An 18,648-nucleotide genomic window follows, 5' to 3' on the forward strand; every position below is an offset into this window, starting at 1 on the left:
TTAACGTTGCATTTTATTCTTTCTTAAACGATTTTATGTTTTCTGCCAGTAGCTCCTCTACAATGTTCCTTTATTCCTTTTTATCACTCTTAAGACCTATTTGAAACTCGAGGCACAAAAATACACGAAACCATCCGGTGTATGTTGTTGTTGTGGTCTTCAGTCCGAAGACTCATTCGATGCACCACTTCCCGCTAGTCTGCCTCTCCGAGCCCCTTCACTAGTGCGTAGCTGCTGCGTCGTACAAAGGGTACGGCTGAGTCTGCTCACTGTGTTCTGGGCTTCGTCTCCTCTTATGGTTTTTACTCTCCACACTTCCTTGCATTACCACGTTGGCGATTCCTTGCTGCACACTCATATGTCCTATCAAACGATCTATTACACTATTGGCCATTAAAATTGCTACATCACGAAGATGACGTGCTACAGACGCGAAATTTAACCGACAGGAAGAAGATGCTCTGATATGCAAATGATTAGCTTTTCAGAGCATTCACGCAAGGTCGGCGCCGGTGGCGACACCTAAAACGTGCTGACATGAGGAAAGTTTCCAACCGATTTCTCATACACAAACAGCGGTTGACCGGCGTTGCCTGGTGAAACGTTGTTGTGATGCCTCTTGTAAGGAGGAGAAATGCGTACCATCACGTTTCCGACTTTGATAAAGGTTGCATTGTAGCCTATCACGATTGCGGTTTATCGTATGGCGACATTGCTGTTCGCGTTGGTCGAGATCCAATGACTGTTAGCAGAATATGGAATCGGTGGGTTCAAGAGGGTAGTACGGAACGCCGTGCTGGATCCCAACGGCCTCGTATCACTAGCAGTCGGGATGACAGGCATCTTATCCGCATGGCCGTAACGGATCGTGCAGCCACGTCTCGATCACTGAGTCAACAGATGGGGACGTTTGCAAGACAACAACCATCTGCACGAACAGTTCGACGACGTTTGCAGCAGCTCGGAGACCATGGCTGCGGTTACCCTGGGCGCTGCATCACAGACAGGAGCGCCTGCGATGCTGTACTCAACGACGAACCTGGGCGCACGAATGGCAAAATGTTATTTTTTCGGATGAATCCAGGTTCTGTTTACAGCATCATGATGGTCGCATCCGGGTTTGCCGACATCGCGGTGAACGCACATTGGAAGAGTGTATTCGTCATCGCCATACTGGCCTATCACCCGGTGTGATGGTATGGGGTACCCTTGGTTACACGTCTCGATCACCTCTTGTTCGCATTGACGGCACTTTGAACAGTGGATGTCACATTTCAGATGTGTTACGACCCGTGACTCTGCGAATCCCTAAATTTCAGCAGGATAATGCACGACCGCATGTTGCAGGCCCTGTAAGGGCCTTTCTGGATACAGTAAATGTTCGACTGTTGCCCTGGCCAGCACATTCTCCAGATCTCTCACCAACTGAAAACGTCTGGTCAATGGTGCTCGAGCAACTGGCTCGTCACAATACGCCAGTCACTATTCTTGATGAACTGTGGTATCGTGTTGAAACTGCATGGGCAACTGTACCTGTACACGCCATACAAGCTCTGTTTGACTCAATGCCCAGGCGTATCAAGGCTGTTATTACGTCCAAAGGTGGTTGTTCTGGGTACTGATTTCTCAGGATCTATGCACCCAAACTGCGTGAAAATGTAATCACATGTCAGTTCTAGTATAATATATTTGTCCAATGAATACCCGTTTATCATCTGCATTTCTTCTTGGTGTAGCAATTTTAATGGCCGGTAGTGTATTTTAATCAAGTTATGCTACAAACTTATTTTATCCCCAATTCGACTCAGTACCTTCTCATGTGTTATTCGATCTACCTACGTGATCTTCACCAGAAGATCTGAACAGCTTACCGTACACGTTTCACCTTCTTACAAGAATACACTCCTTCACATGCCTTCAAAATATTTCCCGAGATTTAAATCTATATTCGATGTTAACAAAAGTCACTTTTCAGAAACGCTTCTTTTTCACTGCCAGGCTGCATTTTTTCCTCTCTACATCGACCATCGTCAGTTTTTTTCTGCCAAATTAACAAAACCTACGAACTACTTATACTGTCTCTTTTGCTAGCCTAATGCCCTCAGCATCACTTAATTTAACTCGACTACGTCCCATTACCCTAGTTTTAATTTCGTTGACGCTGAACTTATTATCGGTATTCAATACAGTACCCATTCCGTTCAACTCCTTTGCCACCTCCGACACAATTACAATGTCACCGGCAAACCTCAGAGTTTTTAATTTTCCTTCCTGAACATTAATTCCTTTTCCAAATTTTCCATCACTCCCCTTACTGTTTGTTCAATCCACAGAGTCAATAACATCATGGGCAGCTCACAAACGGGAAGCCTTTCGTCTCTATAATTGCAGCCTGTTTTCTATACAAGTTGAAGATAACTTCTCCTCCCTGTATTCGCCCCTGTTACCTTCAAATTTCAAAATTATCAACAGATGTCTCTAAATCTACAGATGCTATAAGCACGGGTTCTTTAACCTACCTTTTAAGATAAGATAGTGTCAGTATTGCATCACGTGTTTATAGATTTCTCTGTAATCCAACCCGATCTGGTCAGTGTCCACTACTTTTTCATTCTGATGTTAGGAATTCTTATCAGTGTTTTGCATGCATGACATATTATCTGATAATATTCACAACTCTCAGCACCTGTCATTTTGGAATTGGTATGATTACGTTCTTCCAGTCTGAGGGTATTTCGCCTTAGAACGTAATCATACCAATTCCAAAAAGGCAGGTATTAATGTGTTAGACTTACATCTTGTCTAGCTCACGGTCCTTGTTTCGACTTACGTCTTTCAGTTTTCTATCGAATTCTTCTGACAGTATCATATTTCTCGGCTCATCTTGATCTGCTTCCTTTCTCTTTCTCTAGTATTACCTTCAAGTTCATTTCCCTTGTACAGCCCTTCTACATATTTCTTTCAGACTTCCTTCCATGCTTAGTACTGCCTAGCCACCCGTGCTCTTCATATCACACAGCTGCTCCTCTTTTCCGCATGGGTCTCTATAATTTTCCTATGCATTGCATCAACCTTTCCCATTGCCGTGAATGGTTCCACAGCGTAGCATTTCTCGTCTACTCAACTTTGGTTTCGCAGTTTGCATTTGCTGTGAACCTTTTTTTTAACTACGTATTCCCTGTCGACTGATATATTTGCTACGTTATTAAATTTTCTCCTTTTCAGTTAATGTGTTAGTGTTACAAAACGATTTCTTCTGTGCCTTACCCTCATATCAATTCGATCCCCCGCTGCCTTGACAATTTCAAATCTCAAAGCCAGTCATCCGTCTTCTATTGTGTTCCTTTACTCTGTTTCAGTCAATAGTTGGTCAACATCTACATCTACATGGATACTCAGCAGATCATATTTAAGTGCCTGGCAGAGTGTTCATCGAACCACCTTCACAATTCTCTATTATTCCAATCTCGTATAGCGCGCGGAAAGAATGAACACCTGTATCTTTCCGTACCAGTTCTGATTTCTCTTATTTTATCGCAGTGATCGTTCCTCCCTATGTAGGTCGGTGTCAACAAAATATTTTCACATTCGGAGGATAAAGTTGGTGATTGGAATTTCGTGAGAAGATTCCATCGCAACGAAAAACGCCTTTCTTCTAATGATGTCCAGCCCAAATCCTGTATCATTTCTGTGACACTCTCTCCCATATTTCACGATAATACAAAATGTGCTGTCTTTCTATGAACGTTTTCGATGTACTCTGTCAGTTCTATCTGGTAGTGATCCCTCACTGCGCAGCAGCACTCTAAAAGAGGACGGACACGCGTAGTGTAGGCAGTCTCCATAATAGGTCTGTTACATTTTCTAAGTGTCCTGCCAATAAAACGCAGTCTTTTGTTAGTCATCCCCGCAACGTTTTCTATGTGTTCCTTTCAATTTAAGTTACTTGTAATTGTAATCTCTAGGTCATATTCATCATCATCATTTAAGACTGATTATGCCTTTCAGCGTTCAGTCTGGAGCATAGCCCCCTTATTAAATTCCTCCACGATCCCCTATTCAGTGCTAACATTGGTGTCTCTTCTGATGTTAAACCTATTACTTCAAAATCATTCTTAACCGAATCCAGGTACCTTCTCCTTGGTCTGCCCCGACTCCTCCTACCCTCTACTGCTGAACCCATGAGTCTCTTGGGTAACCTTGGTTCTCCCATGCGTGTAACATGACGCCACCATCTAAGCCTGTTCGCCCTGACTGCTACATCTATTGAGTTCATTCCCAGTTTTTCTTTGATTTCCTCATTGTGGACACCATCCTGCCATTGTTCCCATCTACTAGGATCTGCAATCATCCTAGCTACTTTCATATCCGCAACCTCAACCTTGTTGATAAGGTAACTTGAATCCACCCAGCTTTCGCTCCTATACAACAAAGTTGGTCGAAAGATTGAACGGTGCACAGATAACTTAGTCTTGGTACTGACTTCCTTCTTGCAGAAGAGAGTAGATCTTAGCTGAGTGCTCACTGCATTAGCTTTGCTACACCTCGCTTCCAGTTCTTTCACTATGTTGCCATCCTGTGAGAATATGCATCCTAAGTACTTGAAACCGTCCACCTGTTCTAACTTTGTTCCTCCTATTTGGCACTCAATCCGTTTATATTTCTTTCCCACTGACATTACTTTCGTTTTGGAGATGCTAATCTTCATACCATAGTCCTTAATTTCTGATCTAGCTCTGAAATATTACTTTGCAAACTTTCAATCGAATCTGCCATCACAACTAAGTCATCCGCATATGCAAGACTGCTTATTTTGTGTTCACATATCTTAATCTCACCCAGCCAGTCTATTGTTTTCAACATATGATCCATAAATAATATGAACAACAGTGGAGACAGGTTGCAACCTTGTCTTACCCCTGAAACTACTCTGAACCATGAACTCAATTTACCCTCAACTCTGACTGCTGCCTGACTATCCATGTAAAGACCTTTAATTGCTTGCAAAAGTTTGCCTCCTATTCCATAATCTCGTAGAACAGACAATAACTTCCTCCTAGGAACCCGGCCATATGCCTTTTCTAGATCTATAAGGCATAGATACAATTCCCTGTTCCATTCATAACACTTCTCCATTATTTGCCGTAAGCTAAAGATCTGGTCCTGACAGTCTCTAAGAGGCCTAAACCCACACTGATTTTCATCCAATTGGTCCTCAACTAATACTCGCTCTTTCCTTTCAACAATACCTGAGAAGATCTTACCCACAACGCTGATTAAAGAGATACCTCTGTAGTTGTTACAATCTTTTCTGTTTCCATGTTTGAAGATTGGTGTGATTACTGCTTTTGTCCAGTCTGATGGAACCTGTCCCGACTCCCAGGCCATTTCAATTATCCTGTGTAGCCATTTAAGACCTGACATTCCACTGTATTTGATGAGTTCCGACTTGATTTCATCCACCCCAGCCGCTTTATTGCACTGCAATCTATTGGCCATTTTCTTCACTTCCTCAAATGTGATCCTACTTCCATCATCATTCCTATCCCATTCTACCTCGAAATCTGAAACATTACTGATCGTATTTTCACCTACATTGAGCAACTCTTCAAAATATTCCCTCCATCTGCCCAAGGCATCCACAGGAATCACCAGCAGTTTTCCTGACCTGTCCAAAATACTTGTCATTTCCTTCTTACCTCCCTTTCGAAGACTGCTAATTACACTCCAGAATGGTTTTCCAACAGCTTGACCCATAGTCTCCAACCTGTTTCCAAAGTCTTCCCGAGATTTCTTCTTGGATGCTGCAATTATCTGTTTGGCTTTATTTCTTTCTTCAACATAACTTTCTCTGTCTACCTGAGTTCTAGTATGTAGCCATTTTTGATACGCCTTCTTTTTCCTTTTACAGGCTTCCTTGACTGTGTCATTCCACCAAGCTGTTTGCTTCATCCTACTTTTACACACTACTGTTCAAAGACATTCCTTAGCCACTTCTAGTACTGTGCCCTGTACCTTGTCCATTCCTTTTCCAATGACTGCAATTGACTACATTCAACTAAGTGGTACCTTTCTGAGGTCGCTGTTATGTACTTGTGCCTGATTTCCTTATCCTGAAGTTTCTCCAACCTTATCCTCTTACATATGGACCTGACCTCCTGCACTTTCGGCCTCACAATCCCAATTTCACTGCAGATTAAATAATGATCAGTGTCATCAAAGAATCCCCTGAATACACGTGTGTCCCTCACAGCATTCCTGAATTCCTGATCTGTTATTATATAGTCAATGACAGATCTGGTTCCCCTGCCTTCCTAAGTATACCGGTGAATGTTCTTATGTTTAAAAAAGGAGTTTGTGATTACTAAGCCCATACTGGTACAGAAATCCAAGAGTTGTTTTCCGTTCCTGTTGGCCTCCATATCCTCTCCAAATTTACCTATAACATTTCCATACCCTTCTGTTCGATTTCCAATCCTGGCGTTAAAATCACTCATGAGCAGAACACTGTCCTTGTCCTTTACTCTAACAACTACATCACTGAGTGCCTCATAAAAACTATCCATCTTATCTTGATCCGTCCCTTCACAATGCGAATATACTGACACAATCCTAATTTTCTTGCTAGACACTGTCAAATCTATCCACATCTGTTTGGACTCTGCTACTCACTCCAACTGCCATCTAGTGGCAGCTTCAAACTGGGCAGGTCAGACTGTCCAGTATAGTCTGCTCCCTGTCGGAAGAATTTGCAACCTATGTGCGGAAGTGGACCTCCCAGGTCCTTTGTGCACGCAGGTAGGATTAGCCGTTGTAACGGCCGAGCAGGTAGCTGCGAGACCCCGTAGCGGACGGGCGTGTATGTCTTCCAGCTAAGCCAGGAGCCGCAGTTGGCGCGCTGCCTGTGCAAGTTGTAACGTTTAATGTAATAAACAATTATACCAGACAACTTGTTCCGTCTAGTTATTGTGAGTGGAAACAAGGGGAGGACAGTAAGTTCTCTCGCACTATTCTCCAATGTGCCACCACGGGAAGAAGAGCCCGCGCGCACATTTTTTGGTCCTCCGGGCCGGATTAGTGACCACGCGGAATTTACGTTCGCGCGGATTTGTTTTCCGGTATTTGTGAACTTCTAAAAAACCACGTGTGAGCTGCGCACGTTATCTGTTTCGTTGTTGCCTGCTATCGAGTGTCCCAAGGCCTGTTCGGGACTTCGACAATAACAGCCTTAACAACGGCGATCGGGGACATATTTGTGAACATTTAATGTGTCTCTAATTCAAACGCGAGAGGCACAGAAACGTTTCGGTGCCAGCATCATGGGTGACGTCACCTCCTGCTCCCGCCGAAACTTCGCGCCGCCGGAGACTGCAGCGCCTACCACGCCTGCCAGTGCCCGTGACGCCGCTGCTGTTCCAGTCCGTACTGCCTCGTACTGCCTCTGCAGCCTGGTAAGTGCAACTGTTGGCTTCCTGCTACCATCTTCCTGGTCCTAAAATGGAGCCCTCAGAGAAAACAAAATTAGTCAAGCAGAGAGGTGTAGCAAAGGCCGCTCTCGCGCGCTTAGCGAGCTTTGTGCAGTCTGCAGACAGTGCCAGCATCGAAATGTTGGAATCAAAATTAATTCGATTGACTCGGATTCGGACTGATTTTGAGTCGTCTCAAACACGGCTGGAAATTGAAGACGAATCAGCAGATCACAGTAAGGACAGGGCAGAATTCGAGGATTCGTGGGACTTTGTTGAATCCACTCTCAAGGGTTCAATGAAGAGGTACACCCAGCTTCCGCAGCCTTTGGGCTCGAATCCATCAGGCAGTGTCAGTTCTTTGAAACTACCCGCTATTAACTTGCCAAATTTTGAAGGTGACTACCTTAAGTGGTCATCATACAGGGATACGTTTCTGAGTCTCATCATGAATAACAATTCAATTGATGACGTTCAAAAACTTCTACCTTAATTCGTCTTTGCGAGGTGAAGCTAAAGACCTTTTGAAACATGTACCTGTCACAGCAGGAAATCTAGCGATAGCCTGGGGACTTACCACGCATAGGTATAATAACCCAAAAATAATTGCAGCCAGATGTGCTAATGCTTTGTTGGCCTTGCCTACAGTCGGCCACGGCGCAGCGAGCGATTATAGGCAACTAATTAATCACGTATGCAGCCATTTGAAGGCCTTAGAAGCTCTCAAACCTGATGTTCCACTTCATGAAGTTATTCTTTCGGAAGAGATTCTATCCAGTATGCGACCCACAGATCGTCATGAGTGGGAGGTAAAGATGTCTGGGTCGACATTCACCACTTTAAATGAACTAATAGATTTTTTGGAAACAAAATGTCAGGCTCTTGAGTTGATCAGGTTCAGGGATAACACCTCAAGGGATTCGCAAGGAAATGTCAATAATTCTAATCAAACAAGACATGTGAGGAGGGCTCATCTCGCTAATGCTGATGCTGAGGAATCATGTAATTTTTGTAGTGAACCTCATACTATCACTAAATGCAAAGGGTTTCAGGCACTAAATGTCGATGAGCGGCGGGCATATGTGACAAAAAATAAGCTTTGTTTTTTGTGCATCTGCTCTGGTCATTTCTCGACTAAATGCAGGATTTCTCCTTGTAAGACCTGTAAAGGAAGGCACAACATACCGCTCCACAAGCCTGCTGAACCAAGGAATGGGCAGAATAGTAAACCAGGAGGCCATTCCTTGGCCCATCAAGCTACAAATGGGAAAGAAAACATCCATTGTAATGTTTTGTTGGCAACAGCTGTTGTCCACATTAAAGACAGCATGGGTAGACAGCAGGTTTGCAGAGTTCTGCTAGACAGTGCGAGTCAGCTATCCTTTATATCTAAGGGCATGGCGGAGAAATTAAAACTGAAACGAAGTAAACATTCGTTTCCTGTGAAGGATATAAACAATGCCTTTGCAGCCTCAGTGTCTCACACTTGTGATGTTGAACTGTCGTCTAGGGTCAACGACTTTCATATCAGAACCACTTGTGCTATCGTAGATCATGTCACCAGTGACCTACCAGCGAGCAAGATAGACACAAGGTCCTGGAGTGTCCCCTGTAATCTGCCGCTCGCTGATCCAGAATTAAACAAGCCTGCCACAGTAGATTTAATTCTTGGTGCAGAGGTTTTCTTTGACGTTGTTTGTAAGGAAAGGCTGGTGAAACCAAGTCATCCCTCACTGGTCGAAACAAAATTTGGCTGGATTTTGTCTGGTAGGATGCCTTCAGTTTCATGCAACATGCCTCGTTCTACAGTGACCTCGTGCTTTGTTAGAGGTGACAATTTAGATGCCAAACTGCAAAGATTTTGGGAGTTAGAGGAACTGTCTACGAAAACGATTAGTAAGCAGGATAAAATATGTGAGGCTCACTTTCAGCGCCACACGGCACGAGATGAAGAAGGGAGATTTGTGGTTCGACCACCAGTGAAACCTGACTGTAAATCATTAGGCGAATCACGACAACAAGCATCTCGGAGATTGGCGCATCTTGAGAGGAGGGTTAAAAGGCAACCGAATCTGCAGAAGGAATACGCTGCATTCATGCATGAATATGGTAATGAGATCGCTTTGCTGATGGCCAGTTCCCCTATTCCACATAATAGCAAATTAAGGGATTTGCACCCATTTGTTGATGCCGAAGGTATTTTACGAGTGGGAGGGAGATTAATGAATGCTAGTGTACCATATGATGAGCGCCATCCTATTATCGTACCGCCTATGCATCATTTGACAAAAACTCTCATAATACGTGAACATGAAAATCTGTTGCATGCTGGGTCACAAATTTTGTTGGCAATGTTGCGTAGGAGATTTTGGATCCCCAATGGGCGTAACACAGTCAAGGGAGTTATCAGAAAATGTTTAAAATGCCTTAGGCTTAAGTCCAAGACAGCAGTTCAACTCATGGATCAGCTACCTGCAGCTAGAGTAAACCAGTCTCATCCATTCCAGCATTGTGGAGTAGATTATGCAGGCCCTATTGCTGTAAAGCATGGTGGAAGGCGGAGTAAAGTTACCACCAAGGCTTATATTGCTTTATTCATTTGCATGGCAACCAAGGCCATCCACTTAGAATTAGTTAGTGACTTGGTAACAAGTTCATTTTTGGCCGCCCTCAGGAGATTCATTGCAAGAAGAGGAAAACCTTCTCACATGTACAGTGACAATGACACCACATTTGTAGGTGCAGACAATGAGCTCAAACGTTTTCTCTCTAATGTTGCTACTGTTGTGAATTTTTCGACCTCAGAAGGAATCAGTTGGAGGTTCACTCCACCTCGTGCCCCTCACTTTGGTGGTCTCTGGGAGGCAGGAATCAAATGCATGAAGTCGCATCTCAAACGCGTCATTGGCAATGCAGTACTGACATCTGAAGAACTGACTACTGTGTTAATTCAGACAGAAGCAATAGAAGCATGCTTGAATTCAAGGCCATTGTGTCTTCTCTCTGATGACCGAGATTCTCCTGCTGCTCTCACTCCTGGTCATTTCCTAATCAGACAGCCCCTTTGTGCTCATCCTGAACCCTCTGTCCTTGAGGTTCCCGCCAACAGGTTGCACAGATGGCAACTTGCACAGCAGTTGCATCAGTCCTTTTGGAAGAGGTGGACCACAGAATACATACATGATCTGCAGCAACGCAAAAAATGGACATTGGAAGGTACATGGCAACCGCAGATCGGCGATCCTGTGTTGATCAAGGAGGCTAATTTGCCTCCTTTGGTGTGGAGGCTGGGTGTCATTGACCAGCTGTTTCCCAGTCCTGATAAGTGTGTGCGTGTGGTGATGGTAAAAACTGCTAATTGGCAGATTAAGAGGCCTATAGCAAAATTGTGTCCCCTACCTAAGCAGTGAATCAGTTAAGTGTTCCGTCAGATCTGTGTAGTGGTATATGATACAGAGCCAGTGCCAAACGGCCATTTACTAGAATAACCTCATAATTCATAAGATGATCAGCTTGGAAGATGTGGATGTTTCTTGTGGACTAGCTGCTGTTAGTAATGATTTCATGTTTTTATGCAGTACAACATTAATAGTTTATTGTTTTGTGTCCTACATGTTAGTACCCATCGTGTTCCACATGCAGCGTGACAGTGGTGTTTTGGTGATGTGGACATCCCAAACGTTAGTGTATTCATGTTTTATGTTCATTGATCTTATACCTAGTTATATATTTTATTGTTTACTTGTTTTGGTTTTGTTGTTTCTTAATATTTTGGTATTTGTAAAACGAGAAAACTCATTTTAGAGTGGGAGTATGTTTGGACTCTGCTACTCACTCCAACTGCCATCTAGTGGCAGCTTCAAACTGGGCAGGTCAGACTGTCCAGTATAGTCTGCTCCCTGTCGGAAGAATTTGCAACCTATGTGCGGAAGTGGACCTCCCAGGTCCTTTGTGCACGCAGGTAGGATTAGCCGTTGTAACGGCTGAGCAGGTAGCTGTGAGATCCCGTAGCGGATGGGCGTGTATGTCTTCCAGCTAAGCCAGGAGCCGCAGTTGGCGCGCTGCCTGTGCAAGTTGTAACGTTTAATGTAATAAACAATTATACCAGACAACTTGTTCCGTCTAGTTATTGTGAGTGGAAACAAGGGGAGGACAGTAAGTTCTCTCGCACTATACTCCAATGTGCCACCACGGGAAGAAGAGCCCGCGCGCACAACATCAGTTGTTCGTTTACATACCTTATTGCAACTACGCTGGGTTCCATTTCTTTCCTGATGTAAACCCCTACATCCCATTGTGCTATTCCTGTTTTGACTCCTGACAGGTAGACCTTGTATTCTCCCACTTCCTCTTCTTTCTCACCCCTTACCCAAATGTCACCTAAAACGTCCAGTCTCATCTTACTTGCACCCTCTGCCAGCTCTACCTTCTTCCCAGAGTAGCCCACATTGATATCAATAGCATCCCATCTCATTACCATTTGTTTGCCAAGTCGTATCTTAGGAGTCCCTGGTTTGTCAGTTAGAGGTGGGACTCCGTCACCTCCAAAGGTCCGAGGCATTTTGCTCTGATTCTTGTCAGCATCATATTTAAAGTACCAGGGAAGCAGGTTGCTAGCCTTACTTGCCCCGAGTCCCATTGGGTTTTACCCCCAATGGTTGAGGGACTAACCGGTGGATTTGGTAGTCTTTGCCGTATGAGCACAAAGGTGACCACGACTCAGAATATGTCCGAGATGCCCAGCCTTATTCCAAAGTAACTGGTATCCCGACTGTTGGGACCACTTACTTGGCCACTCATATGTTGCCCGTGGTTCATGAACTAGGAAATGACTACAGGAACCCACACCATGAACCACTCTAGGTATTTAGTTGAATTTATTGCTTTTAGATTAGACTGATTTATCGTGTAACAGAAGTTTAATGAGTTCCTTTGAGCACTCATGTGGATGACCTCACACTTTTCGTTATTTAGGGTCAACTGCCACTTTTTGCACCATTCAGATATCTTTTCTAAATCTTTTTTCAGTTTGTTTTAGTCTTCTGATGACTTTATTAGTCGATAAACGACAGTGTCATCTACAAACAACCGAAGACGGCTGCTCAGATTGTCTCCCAAATCGTTTATATATATAAGGAACAGGAAAGGGCCTATAACACTACCATGGGGAACGCCAGAAATCACTTCCGTTATGCTCGATGACTTTCCGTCAGTTACTACGAACTGTGACCTCTCTGACACGAATTCACAAATCCAGTCACATTTATTGTTCCCTGTCAATCTCTTGGTTGTCTCTTCCTATCCATGACCCACATCCTTAATTTCCCACCTTTCTCGAATGTCTTTAGTTTTAATCTGCGGTTCGTAACCAGTAAACTATGAAAAGAGTCCACTTCTTTCCATCAAAATAGCTTACAGTTTAAACTGATCATCTTACCATTATGTCCCCCGATCGTTAACAACAGGAATAGTTTCTTTTATCGCTTCATCCATTCTTTCGAGCTCTTTATCGCATATGGAGGTTGTGTTGTTGTGGTCTTCAGTCCTGAGACTGGTTTGATGCAGCTCTCCATGCTACTCTATGCTGTGCAACCTTCTTCATCTCCCAGTACTTCTGCAACCTACATCCTTCTGAATCTGCTTAGTGTATTCTTCTCTTGGTCTCCCTCTACGATTTTTACCGTCCACGCTGCCCTCCAATGCTAAATTTGTGATCCCTTGATGCCTCAAAACATGTCCTACCAACCGATCCCTTCTTCTAGTCAAGTTGTGCCACAAATTTCTCTTCTCCCCAAATCCGATTCAATACCTCCTCATTAGTTAAATGATGTACCCACCTTATCTTCAGCATTCTTCTGTAGCACCACATTTCGAAAGCTTCTATTCTCTTCTTGTCCAAACTAGTTATTGTCCATGTTTCACTTCCATACATGGCTACACTCCATATAAATACTTTCAGAAACGACTTCCTGACAACTCTATACTCGATGTTAACATATTTCTCTTCTTCAGAAACGATTTCCTTGCCATTGCCAGTCTACATTTTATATCCTCTCTACTTCGACCATCATCAGTTATTTTACTCCCTAAATAGCAAAAATCCTTTACTACTTTAAGTGTCTCATTTCCTAATCTAATTCCCTCAGCATCACCCGATTTAATTTGACTACATTCCACTATCCTTGTTTTGCTTTTGTTGTTGTTCATCTTATATCCTCCTTTCAAGACACTGTTCATTCCGTTCAACTGCTCTTCCAAGTCCTTTGCTGTCTCTGACAGAATTACAATGTCATCGGCGAACCTCAAAGTTTTTACTTCTTCTCCATGAATTTTAATACCTACTCCGAATTTTTCTTTTGTTTCCTTTACTGCTTGCTCAATATACAGATTGAATAACAATGGGGACAGGCTACAACCCTGTCTCACTCCTTTCCCAACCACTGCTTCCCTTTCATGCCCCTCGACTCTTATAACTGCCATCTGGTTTCTGTACAAATTGTAAATAGCCTTCCGCTCCCTGTATTTTACCCCTGCCACCTTCAGAATTTGAAAGAGAGTATTCCAGTTAACATCGTCAAAAGCTTTCTCTAAGTCTACAAATGCTAGAAACGTAGGTTTGCCTTTTCTTAATCTTTCTTCTAAGATAAGTTGTAAGGTTAGTATTGCCTCACATGTTCCAACATTTCTACCGAATCCAAACTGATCTTCCCCGAGGTCCGCTTCTACCAGTTTTTCCATTCGTCTGTAAAGAATTCGCGTTAGTATTTTGCAGCTGTGACTTATTAAACTGATAGTTCGGTAATTTTCACATCTGTCAACACCTGCTTTCTTTGGGATTGGAATTATGATATTCTTCTTGAAGTCTGAGGGTATTTCGCCTGTCTCATACATCTTGCTCACCAGATGGTAGAGTTTTGTCATGACTGGCTCTCCCAAGGCCATCAGTAGTTCTAATGGAATGTTGTCTATTCCCGGGGCCTTGTTTTGACTCAGGTCTTTCAGTGCTCTGTCAAACACTTCACGCAGTATCTTATCTCCCATTTCATCTTCATCTACATCCTCTTCCATTTCCATAATATTGTCCTCCAGTACATCGCCCTTGTATAGACCCTCTATATACTCCTTCCACCTTTCTGCCTTCCCTTCTTTGCTTAGAACTGGGTTGCCATCTGAGCTCTTGATATTCATACAAGTGGTTCTCTTCTCTCCAAAGGTCTCTTTAATTTTCCTGTAGGCAGTATGTATCTGACCCCTAGTGAGACAAGCCTCTACATCCTTACATTTGTCCTCTAGCCATCCCTGCTTAGCCATTTTGCACTTCCTGACGATCTCATTTTTGAGACGTTTGTATTCCTTTTTGCCTGCTTCGTTTACTGCATTTTTATATTTTCTCCTTTCATCAGTTAAATTCAATATTTCTTCTGTTACGCAAGGATTTCTATTAGCCCTCGTCTTTTTACCTACTTGATCCTCTGCTGCCTTCACTACTTCATCCCTCAGAGCTACCCATTCTTCTTCTACTGTATTTCTTTCCCCCATTCCCGTCAATTGTCCCCTTATGCTCTCCCTGAAACTCTCTACAACCTCTGGTTCTTTCAGTTTATCCAGGTCCCATCTCCTTAAATTCCCACCTTTTCGCAGTTTCTTCAGTTTCAATCTGCAGTTCATAACCAATAGATTGTGGTCAGAATCCACATCTGTCCCTGGAAATGTCTTACAATTTAAAACCTGTTTCCTAAATCTCTGTCTTACCATTATATAATCTATCTGATACCTTTTAGTACCTCCAGGATTCTTCCAGGTATACAACCTTCTTTTATGATTCTTAAACCAAGTGTTAGCTATGATTAAGATATGCTCTGTGCAAAATTCTACAATGCGGCTTCCTCTTTCATTTCTTCCCCCCAATCCATATTCACCTACTATGTTTCCTTCTCTCCCTTTTCCTACTGACGAATTCCAGTCACCCATGACTATTAAATTTTCGTCTCCCTTCACTACCTGAATAATTTCTTTTATCTCGTCATACATTACATCAATTTCTTCATCATCTGCAGAGCTAGTTGGCATATAAACTTGTACTACTGTAGTAGGCATGGGCTATGTGTCTATCTTGGCCACAATAATGCGTTCACTATGCTGTTTGTAGTAGCTTACCCGCACTCCTATTTTTTTTATTCATTATTAAACCTACTCCTGCATTACCCCTATTTGATTTTGTATTTATAACCCTGTAATCACCTGACCAAAAGTCTTGTACCTCCTGCCACCGAACTTCACTAATTCCCACTATATCTAACTTTAACCTATCCATTTCCCTTTTTAAATTTTCTAATCTACCTGCCCGATTAAGGGATCTGACATTCCACGCTCCGATCCGTAGAACGCCAGTTTTCTTTCTCCTGATAATGACGTCCTCTTGAGTAGTCCCCACCCGGATATCCGAATGGGGGACTATTTTACCACCGGAATATTTTACCCAAGAGGACGCCATCATCATTTAATCATACAGTAAAGCTGCACGTCCTCGGGAAAAATTACGGCTGTAGTTTCCCCTTGCTTTCAGCCGTTTGCAGTACCAGCACAGCAAGGCCGTTTTGGTTAATGTTACAAGGCCAGATCAGTCAATCATCCAGACTGTTGCCCCTGCAACTACAGAAAAGACTGCTGCCCCTCTTCAGGAACCACACGTTTGTCTGGCCTCTCAACAGATACCCCTCCGTTGTGGTTGCACCTACGGTATGGCCATCTGTATCGCTGAGGCACGCAAGCCTCTCCACCAACGGCAAGGTCCATAGTTCATGGGGGGGGGCTTATAGAGGTACTAGGTATATAAAGCTGCAGTAGTTCATACGGATTCCTGATTTTTCTACGCATTATTAGATTTACTTCTGCATTACTCCTATTTGACTTTATGTTGCTTACTTTATAGTTCTGTGATTAGAAATCCTTTATGTTGCTTACTTTATACTTAGGTGACCAGTAATCCTATTCTTCCTAGCACCGGACTTTATTGATTCTATAGTAACGGTTTCTAACTTCAGCCTATTATTTTCCCTTTCTAAGATCTCTAGTCTACCATTATAGTGATCTTACATTCCAAGCTCCGACCTGTCGGAATATGTTCTGGATCGAAAATTCACTGTCATCATAACAAACGAAATATGCTATTTTAAACATACAAAGTAACACTCTAATTGCTAAATAGTTGGGCAACTAAAAGCAAATAAAGAGAATAAAGAAGTTTCTCCCGATGTTGGCGATATCTTTGAGGGTAGCCTACGTCCAGAGATCAGAATGGAGCTTCATACCCACGGGAATAAGGCGCCGGCTAGTGTTTCTCCACGCTTTCAGCCATTCACAGACCTAATACAGGAACGTCACGTGGGTAATGTTACTAAAAGGCCAGATGACTCATTCAAAAAGACTGTTGTTCCTGCAACCACTGAAAAAGCTGCTGCCCCTCTTTAGGAACCACTGTTTAGTCTGGCCTCTACACAGGCACCCCTCTGTCATGGCTTCGCCAACTAACGGCTGTCTTGATCGCTGTGGTACGCAAACCACCTCATCTCGGAAAGGTGCGTATACATAATGTCAACACGAAGTTAACGCTGTCTGCAGCTCGTCGACGTGCTGTATGGCTAAGTATCTTGGACAAGAGACGCTATAAGACGTGGTTGAATTTTGCAGCCTCGAAAGTAAAACAAATCATTTGAGAAGACATTTTCTTTAACAATAAACGTCCGAAAAAAGGTGAACAATGGACAAGACAGGTATGAAGCTGTTACAGGGCTTAGAAATGTGGTTTCATGGGTGCCATGTGACAGTATTGTGATGTAGATATAAATTACCATTACTCTCAATCGCTATCTTTCAGCGATTTTTCATCTAAGTTATGGAACTGAGTATAAAGCAGATTAGAAACGCAGGGATTTGAACCCCTGATCTTCACTACCATGGATCCAGTCTTCGCCCTAAAGATGTATTGTTCACTAACTATTATCCGCTAGTGAAAGGAATCGGTGTCTGCATTGTGCCGCCTTTGCAAAGTGACCTCGACCTAAACTTCTGGCGCCTACAGCGGGTTTCGCCGAACGTGGTCGTGTAACAGCTTCCGCTGAAGAGAACTGCCGCAGAGACAACGTGCCAGCATGCATGCGACAGCAGGACTTAAGTGTGTCGTCAGGCGGCCGCGAAATTGAGACGACCGCCTCATTCCCGGAACCGGAGTTACTCTGTCTGGGCGAGGCCTCTGTGCGCTTCTGCTGACTCTGCGTCTCAGACGACGCGCGAAAGACGTCGGCGGAAGTTTCTGGTTAACGGGAAAGCATTGGATCGTTTGACGTGAAGCGGAAGAGGGCGCCATTCAGTACTCTTGTGACGACAGCTTAACGCCTCTCGTGCTATATACAGTGCGGTTACAATTAAACTTCCGCCACCGACAAGGGTCTCCATGAAAACTGAGTGATTGCAGTACAACACTACCAGCGACCATTGGTTCTGTTACGCGGATAGCACTTCCCTTTATTGCTGCAAGAGCAAGTTGCCGTTACTGTAATTCCTACGAGAGATATTTAGTGTGTGCTAATGCGAAAAGTATCGTGCTATGTTTCATTAACCGAAAGATTAAGTTCGATAGAGGACAGTAGTTGAACTAGCAGGAATCGAACCAAGGTTCTGATAATTATGAAGTAAACAGTTTAAATGGAGAGAAAAACGTTCTCCAGACTAATGAAGCAAAGTGGTATCAAGAACTTACATTGATTTTGACTATAACTTGGTACACAAATCTGTTTTACAAGTAGGACACAATGCATTAGCGCAATCTAGCAAGTGTTGAGACATTAATTTATCATGAGCAACACAGATGGAATATTGAAGTATTTTGGCAACAAACTGTCTCTCATTAACGCTCACTGTCCGTATTCAGGGTAATAAAGTTAATATTCATTACAAAAAATCAAAAACTGCTGGAGGAGCACAACTACTTTAGTCATGAGGAGTTTGTACTAATTAAATATTGGAAAACACTGATATAGAAATTATTTTTCAACTGTTGTGTTAATTGATATGCTTGATACATGCTCTCCATAAAGGACAGCACAAGTGAAACATCGGGACCTTGAATCAGTTATGGACTGCATAGTTGTAGCCAGGTTATCTTTACAGAAGTCATATGTCA

The sequence above is a fragment of the Schistocerca nitens genome, chromosome 9 (genome assembly GCF_023898315.1).
Source record: "Schistocerca nitens isolate TAMUIC-IGC-003100 chromosome 9, iqSchNite1.1, whole genome shotgun sequence".
In the NCBI taxonomy this organism is placed as follows: domain Eukaryota; kingdom Metazoa; phylum Arthropoda; class Insecta; order Orthoptera; family Acrididae; genus Schistocerca; species Schistocerca nitens.